The following is a 14096-nucleotide window of genomic DNA, read 5'->3' as shown; positions in this document are numbered from 1 at the left end:
ACTTGTAGTTTCACAAAGAACCCAACGATTCAGAGCCAAAAACTGAGCAGCAACTTGCAATGGTATTTTATTATTTACTGTGTATAGAGCACTTATTCTTGGAAAATGTATACATGGAAAAATCGGTATGAAAGACACCTATGTATTTCTGAATTAAGTACAAATTATAGAGTTTAGAAACAGTATATATTTGCACATTTTCAAAATTGGGAATACTCATACTAGCATGAGAGTTATTGGTCATTTTTCAAAAAGATTTTTTTTTACACAATGTCTTTCATTGGGAAGGGAGAAATGCATGAAAACTCAATAGGTAATAACAGATGATTTACAAATCTGAATTACCCTAAGTCTCCCGGTAAAAACGGTACCTCACTTGTGTGGGTCGGCCTTGTGCCTGCGACAGGAAACGGCGCAAAATGCAACATGGTCACACCTCAATTTTGCAGTTAAAAATTTACCCTTTTATGGCAAAGTGCCTAGCTGTAGTTTTTGCACCCTAGCTCTGCGGGCACCCAGGGAAACCTAGAAAACCTATAAATTTTTGAAAACTACACACCCAGGGGAATTCAGGATGGGGTCACTCGACTGCCTCCCACCAGGTTCTGTTACCTAGAATCCTTTGCAAAGCTAAAAAATTGACCAAAAAAAAGCATTTTCCTCACATTTCTGTGGTGGAAAGTTCTGGAATCTGCGTGGATCAACAAATTTCCACCCACCCAGCGTTCCCCCGGGTCTCCCGAAAAAAATTGTACCTCACTTGCCTGGGTCTGCCTAGTGCCTGCGACAGGAAACAGTGCAAAACGCAACATGGTCGCACCGCAATTTCGCAGTGAAAACATGCCCTTTTTTGGCAAAGAGCCTACCTTTCGTTTTTGAACCCTAGCTCTGCCGGCGCCTACGGAAACCTAGCAAACCTATACATTTTTGAAAACTAGACACCCAGGGGAATTCAGGATGGGGTGACTCGACTGCCTACCACCAGGATCTGTTACCCAGAATCCCTTGCAAGGCTAAGAAATTGACAAACAAAACAAATTTTCCTGATATTTCTGTGGTGGAAAGTTCTGGAATCTGCATGGATCAACAAATTTCCACCCACCCAGCGTTCCCCCAGGTCTCCCCAAAAAAATGGTACCTCACTTGTCTGGGTCTGGCTAGTGCCTGCGACAGGAAACAGCGCAAAACGTAACATGTTTGCACCTCAATTTCTCAGTGAAATCGTGTCCTTTTTTGGCAAAGAGCCTACCTTTTGTTTTTGAACCCTAGCTCTGCCGGCACCTAGGGAAACCTAGCAAACCTATACATTTTTGAAAACTAGACACCCAGGGGAATTCAGGATGGGGTGACTCGACTGCCTTCCACCATGTTCTGTTACCCAGAATCCCTTGCAAAGCTAAAAAATTGTGAAAAAAATGCATTTTCCTCACATTTCTGTGGTGGAAAGTTCTGGAATCTGCGTGGATCAACAGATTTCCATCCACACAGCGTTCCCCCGGGTTTCCCCAAAAAAATGGTACCTCACTTGCCTGGGTCTACCTAGTGCCTCTGACAGGAAACAGTGCAAAACGCAACGTGGTCGCACCTCAATTTTGCAGTGAAATCGTGCCTTTTTTGGCAAAGAGCCTACCTTTTGCTTTTGATCCCTAGCTCTGCCCGCACCTAGGGAAACGTAGCAATTCTATACATTTTTGAAAACTAGACACCCAGGGGAATTCAGGATGGGGTCTTTCGACTGCCTACCACCAGGTTCTGTTACCCAGAATGCCTTGCAAAGCTAAAAAATTGACAAAAAAAGCATTTTCCTCACATTTCTTTGGTGGAAAGTTCTGGAATCTGCGTGGATCAACAAATTTCCCCCCACCCAGCGTTCCCCCGGGTCTCCCGAAAAAAATTGTACCTCACTTGCCTGGGTGTGCCTAGTGCCTGCGACAGGAAACAGCACAAAACGCAACATGGTCGCACCGCAATTTCGCAGTGAAAACGTGTCCTTTTTTGGCAAAGGGACCACCTTTTGTTTTTGAACCCTAGCTCTGCCGGCACCTAGGGAAACCTAGCAAACCTATACATTTTTGAAAACTAGACACCCAGGGGAATTCAGGATGGGGTGACTCGACTGCCTTCCACCAGGTTCTGTTACCCAGAATCCCTTGCAAATCTAAACAATTGTGAAAAAAATGCATTTTCCTCACATTTCTGTGGTGGAAAGTTCTGGAATCTGCGTGGATCAACAAATTTCCATCCTCACAGCGTTCCCCCGGGTTTCCCAAAAAAATGGTACCTCACTTGTCTGGGTCTGCCTAGTGCCTGCGACAGGAAACAGCGCAAAACGTAACATGTTTGCACCTCAATTTCGCAGTGAAATCATGTCCTTTTTTGGCAAAGAGCCTACCTTTTGCTTTTGAACCCTAGCTCTGCCGGCACCTAGGGAAACCTAGCAAACCTATACATTTTTGAAAACTAGACACCCAGGGGAATTCAGGATGGGGTGACTCGACTGCCTACCACCAGGTTCTGTTACCCAGAATCCCTTGCAAAGCTAAGAAATTGCCAAAAAAACGCATTTTCCTCACATTTCTGTGGTGGAAAGATCTGGAATCTGCATGGAACAAAAAAATTTCCACCCACCCAGTGTTCCCCCGGGTCTCCGGAAAAAAATGGTACCTCACTTGCCTGGGTCTGCCTAGTGCCTGCGACAGGAAACAACGCAAAACGCAACATGGTCGCACCGCAATTTTGCAGTGAAAATGTGCTCTTGTTTGGCAAAGAGCCTACCTTTTGTTTTTGAACCCTAGCTCTGCCGGCACCTAGGGAAACCTAGCAAACTATACATTTTTAAAAACTAGACACCCAGGGGAATTCAGGAAGGGGTGACTCGACTGCCTACCACCAGGTTCTGTTACCCAGAATCCCTTGCAAAACTAAGAAATTGATTAAAAAAACGCATTTTCCTCACATTTCTGTGGTGGAAAGTTCTGGAATCTGCGTGGATCAACAAATTTCCACCCACCCAGCATTGCCCCGGGTCTCCTGACAAAAATGGTACCTCACTTGCCTGGGACTGCTTAGTGCCTGCGACAGGAAACAGCGCAAAACGCAACGTGGTCGCACCTCAATTTCGCAGTGAAATCGTGCCCTTTTTTGGCAAAGAGCCAACCTTTTGTTTTTGAACCCTAGCTCTGCCGGCACCTAGGGAAACCTAGCAAACCTATACATTTTTAAAAACTAGACACCATGGGGAATTCAGGATGGGGTGACTCGACTGCCTACCACCAGGTTCTGTTACCCAGAATCCCTTGCAAACCTAAGAAATTGACAAAAAAACACATTTTCCTCACATTTCTGTGGTGGAAAGTTCTGGAATCTACGTGGATCAACAAATTTCCACCAACCCAGCGTTTCCCCGGGTCTCCCAAAAAAAATGGTACCTCACTTGCCTAGGTCTGCCTAGTGCCTGCGACAGGAAACAGCGCAAAATGCAACGTGGTCGCACCTCAATTTCGCAGTGAAATTGTGCCCTTTTTTGGCAAAGAGCCTACCTTTTGTTTTTGAACCCTAGCTCCGCCGGCACCTAGGGAAACCTAGCAAACCTATACATTTTTGAAAACTAGACACCCAGGAGAATTCAGGATGGGGTGACTCGACTGCCTACCACAAGGTTCTGTTACCCAGAATCCCTTGCAAACCTAAGAAATTGACAAACAAAACACATTTTCCTCACATTTCAGTGGTGGAAAGTTCTGGAATCTGCGTGGATCAACAAATTTCCACCCACTCAGCGTTCCCCCGGGTCTCCCAAAAAAATGGTACCTCACTTGCCTGGGTCTGCCTCGTGCCTGCGACAGGAAACAGCGCAAAACACTACGCGGTCGCAACTCAATTTCGCAGTGATATCGTGCCCTTTTTTGGCAAGGAGCCTACCTTTTGTTTTTGAACCCTAGCTCTGCCGGCACCTAGGGAAACCTAGCAAACCTATACATTTGTGAAAACTAGACACCCAGGGGAATTCAGGATGGGGTGACTCGACTGCCTTCCACCAGGTTCTGTTACCCAGAATCCCTTGCAAAGCTAAGAAATTGTGAAAAAAATGCATTTTCCTCACATTTCTGTGGTGGAAAGTTCTGAAATCTGCGTGGATCAACAAATTTCCACCCAGCCAGCGTTCCCCCAGGTCTCCCGAAAAAGTTGGTACCTCACTTGCGTGGGTGGCTCAAGGACCCGCAACAGGCAAGGGCCCCAAACCTAATGAGACAACATCAAAATAACTTATCACTAACCAACCTGGTTTTGCTAGGGGGTTCCCATGAGTGTTTGGTCCGGGGCTCAGCGGCCATCTAGGGAAACCTACCAAACCCACACATTTCTACAATGTAGACACCCGGGGGCTTCCAAGGAGCTATGGCTTGGGTGGATACTCCAACGTTCTCTTACCCAGAATCCCTTGCAAACCTCATTTGTTGCTGAAATAAATCATTTTTTCACACATTTTTGTGTGGGAATGCGTGGCACCACTGGGCTCACACAAATTTTCTCCCACCCAGATTCCCCCCTGGTCTCCCGATAAAAATGGTACCTCACTTGCGTGGGTGGCTCAAGGACCCGCGACAGGCAAGGGCCCCAAACCTAAGGAGGCGACATCAAAATAACCTATCACTAAACAACCGGATTTTGCAAGGGGGTTCCCCAGAGTTTTTGGCCCGGGGCTCGGCGGCCATCTAGGGAAACCTACCAAACCCACACATTTCTGGAAACTAGACACCCGGGGGAGTCCAGCGAGGTATGGCATGCGTGGGTCCCCCAATGTTTTCCTACCCAGAATTCCCTGCAAACCCTAAAATTTGGTTAAAAAAAACACTTTTTCAAACATTTTTGCGTGGGATCTCCGTGCCGGCACAAATGTCCTACCGCCCAGTGTTCCCCTTGTTCTCCCAAGTAAAATGATACCTCATTGGGGGCTACTGCCTCCATCTGCCCCCTGGGGGGGCAGAAACTCTGTAATGGTGGTGGGGGGTGGGGGCATTGGCTTGCCCGTTTCGGGCAGCCCCCACCCAAACAAAAAGTGCACACAAAAAAATCCCTGGTGCATATTGGGCTTTCTGCCCCCCCAGGGGGGGCAAATTGGGGGCTACTGCCCCCATCTGTCCCCCAGGGGCGGGCAGAAAGTCTGTAATGGTGGCGGGGGTTGGGGGCATTGGCTTGCCAGTTTCGGGCAGCCCCCACCCTAAAAAACAAGTGCACACAAAAAAATCCCTGGTGCATAGTGGGCTTTCTGCCCCTCCGGGGGGGGCAAATTGGGGGCTACTGCCCCCATCTGTCCCCCAGGGGGGGGGCAGAAAGTCTGTAATGGTGGCAGGGGTGGGGGCATTGGCGTGCCCGTTTCGGGCAGCCCCCCCTAAAAAACAAAAGACATTTGGGGGCATACCTTTGACCAGCTCACAGGGACCAGTGCAGCTCTACCGCTCCCCTCCGCCGCCACAAATTCAGACCAGCGACCGCAGTGCGAGGGGGGCGTTTTGGCCCAAAAATTACATTACCCAGATGCCCTAGCGGCGGAACACGCCGCCACACGTAATTCCTGCGCCAGGAGGCGCTTCAAAAGGACTCCAGCACCGGTGGATCGGGGGGTCCAAAAGACATTTGGGGGCATACCTTTGACCAGCTCACAGGGACCAGCGCAGCTCTACCGCTCCCCTCCGCCGCCGCAAATCCAGACCAGCGACCGCAGTGCGAGGGGGGCGTTTTGGCCCAAAAACTACATTACCCAGACCCCCTAGCGGCGGAACACGCCGCCACACGTAATTCCTGCGCCAGGAGGCGCTTCAAAAGGACTCCAGCACCTGCGTCGTGGGATCACGCGCGGGTCGACGCCGGGAGAAGCCCGGGACAAGGGCGGGGCCATTAGCGGCCATCAGAGGTCAGAGGAGGTCGGGTCGGGCAACCTCTCTTGGTTTTGCAGGACAAAGGATAAGACCCAAGGTATACGCACCTAGAGACTACCTACAAACTCTTTTGGTTTCTTTAAAGGGACTAAGTACTGGTAATTAAGATACCCACCTGACTATTTCACTGTGTATCGCTGAATAATCAGTTGCACCATGTCTTCTAAAGGGGTCGCCAAACAAATTTTGTCTCAGAACTGTTCAATCAAGGGGACTTTGGACCACTATCTAACCAAGGTATCATCGGCAATAGAGAGAGTAGAACATAGTCTTGCCACAGAAATTTCACCCAGTATGCGATCCCCCACGATGCCAACAGACCTAGCTAACTCCTCCTTAATGAGGGAACTAAATGAAATCTGTAACAGCAGGTACACCTTAATAGAACAGGAAAGGGAGCAATCTGGTGCTCCGGCAATCCCCAGGGAGAATAGAAGCCCCCAGTTTAGTGCATCACCTCAATTAAATAAAAGTCCCCTGGAATCCCACCTCCCAATAACAGACAAATTTAACAATCAACTGATAGTACTCCCTCAGGTCCCTCTTGCCAACAGAAAGCGTAAAGGTGTGGAAGACATTAGGGAGGCTAGCGAAACAACAGAAAATAAACTCAAGTCCCCCACTGGTCATTGCCACCACTCCAGAAATATCTAAGGCATGTCCAACATTGGAAACTCCTGTATTTATTTTAGCATCCAAACTATTGGCCCAGCTTGAAGGACTGGTTAAAACCTTAATATCCCCGCTGATAGTAAGGATGGATAGAATAGGGGTAAAGGTCACGAGGATAGAAGAATCCATCAAGGCAAACATGCTTACAAATAGAATGTCAGAGCACAAGCAAACTCAGAACTTAGCTGCCTCCAATATGCCTAGCAAAATGACCCAATACCGACTAGTCGCTACTAGATTACTAGCTTCAAAAGCCAAGGACGTATCCAAAGAGTCACCAAAAGTACTGAGTTCTGCTCCTAGAGCAGGACTGATTAACGTAGCCACGTTTTCTGAGGGGTCTTTTGCTAATCAGCGCAATATGCAAAGAAAAATTAATTGTATAAACCTACCTCCAGAGGCAGCACCTTTTGTGTGTGTCCTTTCGGGAGTGCCCGAGCTTACAATCGGGAAAGTTGAAGGTTATCAGGACCTTAAAAACAAGGTATCATTTTGGTTAACCAAAAATAGACCCCTTCCACCAAATATTGATGGTAGTATCCTAAATGTTAGAAGGGTGGGCTGGGTAGGATCCCTTCCCAAGGACTTAGCTGGAGACCTGGTCATTGTAAATTTCAGGGATAACCAGGTCGTCCCATTTCTTCGTAGGTGTTATGTTATGTTATGTTATGTTAAGGGGATTTTGTATAGCGCACTGTCACCGGGGGTATCATGGCGCTGAAAGGGTGCTGAGGAAACAGAGGGGATTTAGCAGGATTGTGGGAAGAGCCAGGTTTTTAGTGATTTGCGAAATTGGATGAGAGTGCCGGAGGTCCTAACTGGGAGAGGGAGAGAGTTCCAAAGTTTGGGGCCGAGGAAAGCAAATCTTCGACCCCCAGATCTACAGAGTTTAAAGGAGGGGACCACCAAAAGATGTAAGTGAAGTGATCTAAGGTTACGTGAAGGACAGTAGGGTCGGATAAGGGATTTCAGAAAAGCGGGGCAAGAACCAGAGAGAGACTTAAAGATAAGACAGCCAACCTTAAAGGCGGCCCTTAAGCTGACCGGGAGCCAATGTAGTTTGACAAGGAGGGGTTTGGCGGACTGCCACTTCGGAATCCCGAGGGCCAGTCTCGCCGCCTGGTTTTGAATGATTTGCAGCCTGTTGATGGAACATTTGGGCAAACCATAATAGATGGAATTTGAAAAATCCAGGCGGGAGAGGACAAGGGCCATGATGACTTGTAGCAAGGCATCGGGAGTGAGGAGGTAGGCCACCTTCCTAATCCTGCGTAGCTGGAACATGCAGAAGGAAACCACCGTCCCCACCTGCGGCCCGAGAGAGAGCTCAGCGTCAATAGTGACCCCAAGGCTTTTCACCGAGGCTACCGGGGTGGGAGGGGAGCCAAGCTCTGCCGGCCAGAAGTGTGGACCCCAGTGGACGGTGCTCTTACCCGGCAGGAGGAGCTTCGTCTTTCCTGGGTTCAGTTTCAACTGGTTCTGACACATCCACTGAAAGATATGGGACATAACTGCCTGGAAGGTGGGAATAGCAGAGGGAGAGTTTAGAGAGAAAATGAGTTGTAGGTCGTCCGCGTAATTGAAGACGCGGACGTCCCACTGCCTCAAAGAAGAAAGAAGAGGGTGAAGATAAAGATTGAAAAGAAGAGGGGATAGAGAGGAGCCCTGGGGGACCCCACAAGGCAGATGTTCCCTAGGGGCCCTGAATGTACCTAGGCTGAGAGACTGGGATCTCCCCATAAGGAAAGATTTCACCCATGCCAACGCCAGGTCCTGGATGCCGGCCTGTTCGACACGGTGGAGAAGGATGTTGTGGTCCACCGTGTCGAAAGCGGCCGACAGATCTAATAATACCAGGGCCTGGGAGGTACCCTTGTCAGCTCCGTCTCTCAAGGTGTCTAGGACAGCCAGGATCACAGCCTCCGTAGAATGACAAGGACGGAAGCCGGCCTGGTTGGCCTCGAGAAAGGTGGAACTCTCGATGAACCCCGAGAGGCAGGCAGTGACATGGGCTTCCAGGATTTTTGAGAGAAAGGGTAGGAGAGAGATGGGACGGTAGTTTGCCGGGGCGGCAGGGTCGGCTCCAGGCTTCTTCAACAGGGGCACTAGAACGGCCTCCTTGAAGGAGCTGGGTACCGTCCCGGAAAGAAGAGAAGAATTGAGCAAAGGAAGGATGCAGTCAGGTAGGGAATGGCAGATGTCACGAAGTATGGAAGGTGGACAGTGGTCGTCAGGAGAGCCAGACTTGATCCGGACAGCCAGGTTGGCTAGAGATATGGAGTCTAGTGGAGGGAGCTGAGTGATAGAGAAAGCATTATGAGGGGATGTGACGGGATCAGCATCCAATGAGGTGACCGGGATAGTGCCCTTAATCAAAACAATCTTCTGTAAAAAGAAGGTACTAAGTGCATTGCAAGATTCCTGGGTAGGGGCCTGAGACAGGAGCGTTCTGGAGTCGGACGAGAATTCGTCCAGAACTCTAAAGATCTCCTTCGACTTACAGGGGGCTGACAGGATGCGCTCGGAGACATAGGCTTTCTTGGCTGCAGAGATAGCGGATTTATACCTATTGCGAGCTGCCACATAAGTATCTCTGCTTGACGGGCAGTAGTCTCTTCTCCATCTGCGTTCAGATTGGCGAAGTTCTAACTGTAAAGTTTTGAGATGAGGCGTGAACCATTTATGTGAATGATTATGGCGCGAGCGAGGGAACTTAGTTAGTGGGGCGAAGATGTCGCTGGCTGATATAAGCCAGCTGGAGACTTGCCCATCTAACTCATTTATGTCAAGATTATTGAGGGAAGGTGGACGTGTGTGGGACAGGTGAGTTAACAGTTTGGAGGAATCAACGGCCTTCCACTTACGAGCCATGCCACCCTCCCGCGAAGGGATCCTAATCTGACCAGCCACAGAGATGGTGGTGTCGATAAGGCGGTGGTCCGACCACACGCAAGGTGTGATAAGCGGGTGGGAGGGCTTCACCCCATAGACCCAGATGTGGTCAAGTATATGGCCACCACTGTGAGTGGGAGAGGTGACTAATTGGCTGAAGTTTAGGCTCGAGAGACCTTCAAACAATTCAAAAGCGTGGGGACCAGCGTCCCTGTGCTGAAACCAATAGTTGAAATCCCCGGCAATAACTATGCGTGGAGAGGAAGTAGCAATGCTAGCAAGCTGTTCAATAAACAGCGCAGGGAAAGAAGGCATGGACTGGGGGGGGGCGGTAGAGTACCATAAAGGTAACTGCGCCCACCTCGGTTCCAAGACTGAAGACCAGGTTATCTACATCAGGAAAAGTCATAGAGGTAGGAGTGATCACCTGAATATCCTTTCGTATTACCGCTGCGACCCCCCCTCCAGGGCGACCCCCATGGCGGTTGGTGTTGAGCAGGCAGTAGTCAGGTGGCAGCCACAAATAGGAGACGGGCCAATAGCAACAAGGGAACTGTGCGATTTTTATCCCTGAATCGCTTATCCGCCACCCTCAAGATGGAGTGTAGAGGAAAACTACTTGAAGGGTGGGAGAGGTCCCATACCGAGCAGTCACAGGATACCTACCTTCAATCGTTATGACTTACTCTATGGCTTACACATGTTGAATTGATAGGATAAGGATATCGTCCCTATTACTGCCCATAAACCACAGACACTTTTCCCCGTATGAAGTACTTTATGGCGATGCCAAATCCAATGAACTTGAATGCTAACTGATGTTGCCAAGTGTTCTTTTTTCTATAGATTAAACATAGCTTTACATGCCTTTTATACTTTTTATTGTTTTTAAATTGTTAAACCTCTTTTGTTGGATCGATTTCTTATTGCTTGTTCACAAGGAAACTTGATTTGGATAGGGAATTATGTGTAAAACTATGTTGTATATGAAATTTTATGCTGTATGCTTTTATGGTTATTAACTTTAACCAAATAAAGTTAAGTTAAGTAAGTAAGTTAAGTGAGTGCACACAAAAAAATTCCTGGTGCATAGTGGGCTTTCTGCCCCCCGCGGGGGGGGCAGAAAGTCTGTAATGGTGGTGGGGGGGGCATTGGCGTGCCAGGTTCGGGCAGCCCCCACACTAAAACTAAAAAAAAGTGCACAAAATAAAATCCCTGGTGCATAGTGGCCTTTCTTCCCCACCGGGGGGCAAATTGGGGGCTACTGCTCCCATTTGCCCCCCAGAGGGGGGCAGAAAGGCTGTAATGGTGCCGGGGGTAGGGGCATTGGCGCGCCTATTTTGGGCAGCCCCCACCCTAAAAAAAGTGCTCCCAAAAAAATTCCCTGGTGTATATTGGGCTTTCTGCCCTCCCCGGGGGGGCAGATTGGAGGGCTATTGCCCCATCTGCCCCCGGGGGGGCAGATAGACTAAATACTATAAATGTATTTATGGGGGGAGTGAAGGCCCTTGCCCAAGGGGCCGCTCCCCCCTCCCTGGTGTCTAGTGGGTGGATCCCTGCCTAGGGATCGCCCTCCTGTGGTGATCCCCAAGCAGGGGAGGGGTACCATTGGAAAGGGGAAATTCTCCCCTTTCCAATGATACCTCTCCCGTCTTTCTAAGTGCTCAGGGGGCTGAGATAGCCCACTGAGCATGTAGAAAGTGAAACTGAAATGAGCCTAAAGGCTCATTTTAGCTTCGGTTTGTGTTCAATGAAGACAGCGCGACGTGCGCGCTGATCGTCATTGAACAGAAACCAGGGAGGGGGCCTCGGGAGCTAGGGAAGCTCTTCCCCAGCTCCCAAGGTCAGAGGGGTGAAAAGGAAATCCCTCTGCTGTCTGCAGAAGAGGGATTTCGTGCCCCTGGCCTCATGACGGAATGGTTCCATCATCAGCACAGGAGCACCGATGCTCATGACGGAACCATTCCGTCATGAGCATGGAAGGGGTTAAATGTTTTCCTTCTGCAATCCAATACTTTCCCTACTGTTGCACTGACTGGAATGGAAATAGTACATTTTATCGCTCAGCAATCCAACACTTTCCCTACTTTTGCACTTATTGGAGTGGGAATAGTAAATTTTATCCCTTGCAATCCAACACTTTCCCTACTGTTCCACTCAGTGGGACGGGAATAGTAAATTCTACCCTTTCACAATCCAACACTTTCCCTACTGTTGCACCTATTGGAGTGGTAATAGTACATTTTACCCCTCTGCAATCCAACACTTTCCCTACTGCTGCACTGGCTGGAGTTGGAATATTAAATGTTATCCCTTCGCAATCCAACACTTTCCCTACTGTTGCACTTATTGGAGTGGGAATAGTAAAATCTTATCTCTCTTTAATCTAAAACATTTCTTAGTGTTGTATTACTTGTAGTGCTCTGCAATACAATATTGTATCTAATTTTGCATTTATTATAGTGAGAGTAGTAAATTATACATTTGTGTGATGTAACAATGTTATTACTTTTAGGTTGTGTGAGGTTTGAGTAGTATATTTTGTCTATTTTTCTATAAATTGTAGTCGAGATATTATATGTATTAATATTTAATCATTTATTTTATATTGGTTTGATTTATATCTTCATGTTTTTGTTTCTCCAGCATTGAATCTTTCATAGATTCACATGCTTGAATCTTCCCTGTCGTCATGGTGGGAGTCTCACAGTAATACAAATATAGCAGCATAAAAGAAAAAAACTGCATGAAAACCAATACAAATGCATCATACTGTGTTACCCCATCACCATTATTATATGGTTCAAAAGTCAGCCAATGAGATGCCAGTCCTGTGATCACAAGCGTCAGCAGAGCCACCATACCTCAGATTGCCAACCGCACGATGTGTGAGAAGGAGTCAGATCCTAACTTCCTACATTACATACCCTCCATTCATCCTGAAGATGCATGCTCTGCTTTATAGACATCAGTGATGCTAGCATTTGAGGTTTTGTGTTACTCCTCAGGAGTTCCCTATGCAGTGTTGCATCAAAAACACAGCTAAAATTCCCAGTGACGATAACCTTCAAGCCCATGTATGGTGTTGCTGCCTTTAGGAGCGCAGGGAAGACATTGGGGCAATCTGAGTTAGGGGCATAGACATTTATAATGCATAATTCCCGTTCTTCACAATTTCCATGCAAGATAACATATGTCCCTTCCGGGTCTAGCACGTGGTGCAGGTGTTGAAATGGGGTCCCCGGTCCACCCATAAAAGCGCTTCTGTTTAAATCCAGAATGCAAATAGCTGTTCCCTCCATCTCTTACGCACACTAGGGACCGTATCCTGCCAAATATGTGTCTCTTGTGAGCAGGCTATTGTTGTTCTGTAGCGTTTCAGGAAGGCATGTATCCGGACTCTTGTTTCCAAGCCTGCTATACTACGTACATTCCAAGTTATGATGTTCATTATTTGTGCAGCCATTTGTTGAGCTTCTTCCGCCTCGTTCTCTCCCCACCCTCCTTGAGAATACACATCTCCTCCCTCCGACCCCTCTGGGTTTGCTTTCGAGACCAAGTTCGTAAACATGACAGTGTTAACTTTTCCCAACATTTTCTAACACAACCATCCAAACACTCCCCTCCTATCCACCTCCCCCTGGGCAGTTGTGTGTGTCCCGTTCCCGTTTTTATAACCGAAACAACAACTGGCTCCATAACATTCCCCCTCAACAATCAACTTTATTTTTAATCCACATCTCTAGTTGTTCTATGCTCATCCCCTTTAACTGACTTGGGTGAACCTATATGTGTCTCTGTACGTTGGTGCTGTGCCAGTTGTCTGGTATTCACCAGCTTGGGAGGTGACGCCTCAAGTACCCCACCCTAAGCCCAGACTCTGATAGGGGGGCACCTCCCCCCGGTAGCCCAACTTCATTTCAAGGATATTATCTCGGCATATGAAAATCTCCGCCATCTCACTCCATCCTTTTTCTAACACTTTTCCCACCCTCTTGAGATCAACATCTCAAGTCACTTATCTGTACTTTTGTCTCTTTGCCCTTTCTCTTCCAATTCATTTATGACCAATTTCCGAGCCGCCAAGTTCTGCTGTGTGTTCTTGTGACGCCACTTTGGACTCCGGTAATGTCTCTGGGTACGAGGCCTGCAGTGTCCCATCCGGGCAGGTCGGGATCCTCCCCGGACTGCCAATTCTCCTTTGCTGATGGTGTTGTGTCTTTCACTATTTCTGGGTTGGTTCCCTGGTCGCTGACATTCTGGTTGATCCCGTAGATGGGACCAGACAGGCCCTTGATTCGTACCTAGTGTCCAGCCATTTACTCGCTTCATTTGCTGAGAAGAAACACAGGGTATGCCCTGCACTCTCTACTCGCAGCTTTGCTGGAAACATGAGACTGTTTTTTAAGTTTAAATCACGGAGCCTCCGCTTGACTGTTATAAACGTTTTCCTTTGGTCCTGGACTCTGGTATAATCCGGGTATATTGAAATGGGATGATCCTCGTACAGCAAGTGACCTCTGGTGCAGGTAGCCTGCAGGATTGCTTCGGTCTCTATAATTAAAATCCTGTCGATAATTGCCCAAAGAGGTG

General features: G+C 48.2%; 1 protein-coding gene across 8 annotated transcripts in view; it reads left to right on the top strand.

Annotated features, from left to right (window-relative positions):
- Positions 1-14096, top strand: part of LOC144768773 (uncharacterized) — a 9320023-nt gene that overhangs the window by 3436584 nt on the left and 5869343 nt on the right. The window lies entirely within an intron of this gene.

Source organism: Lissotriton helveticus, chromosome 7 (assembly GCF_964261635.1).
Source record: "Lissotriton helveticus chromosome 7, aLisHel1.1, whole genome shotgun sequence".
Taxonomy (NCBI): domain Eukaryota; kingdom Metazoa; phylum Chordata; class Amphibia; order Caudata; family Salamandridae; genus Lissotriton; species Lissotriton helveticus.
This window is presented reverse-complemented; position numbering and strand designations above follow the sequence as displayed.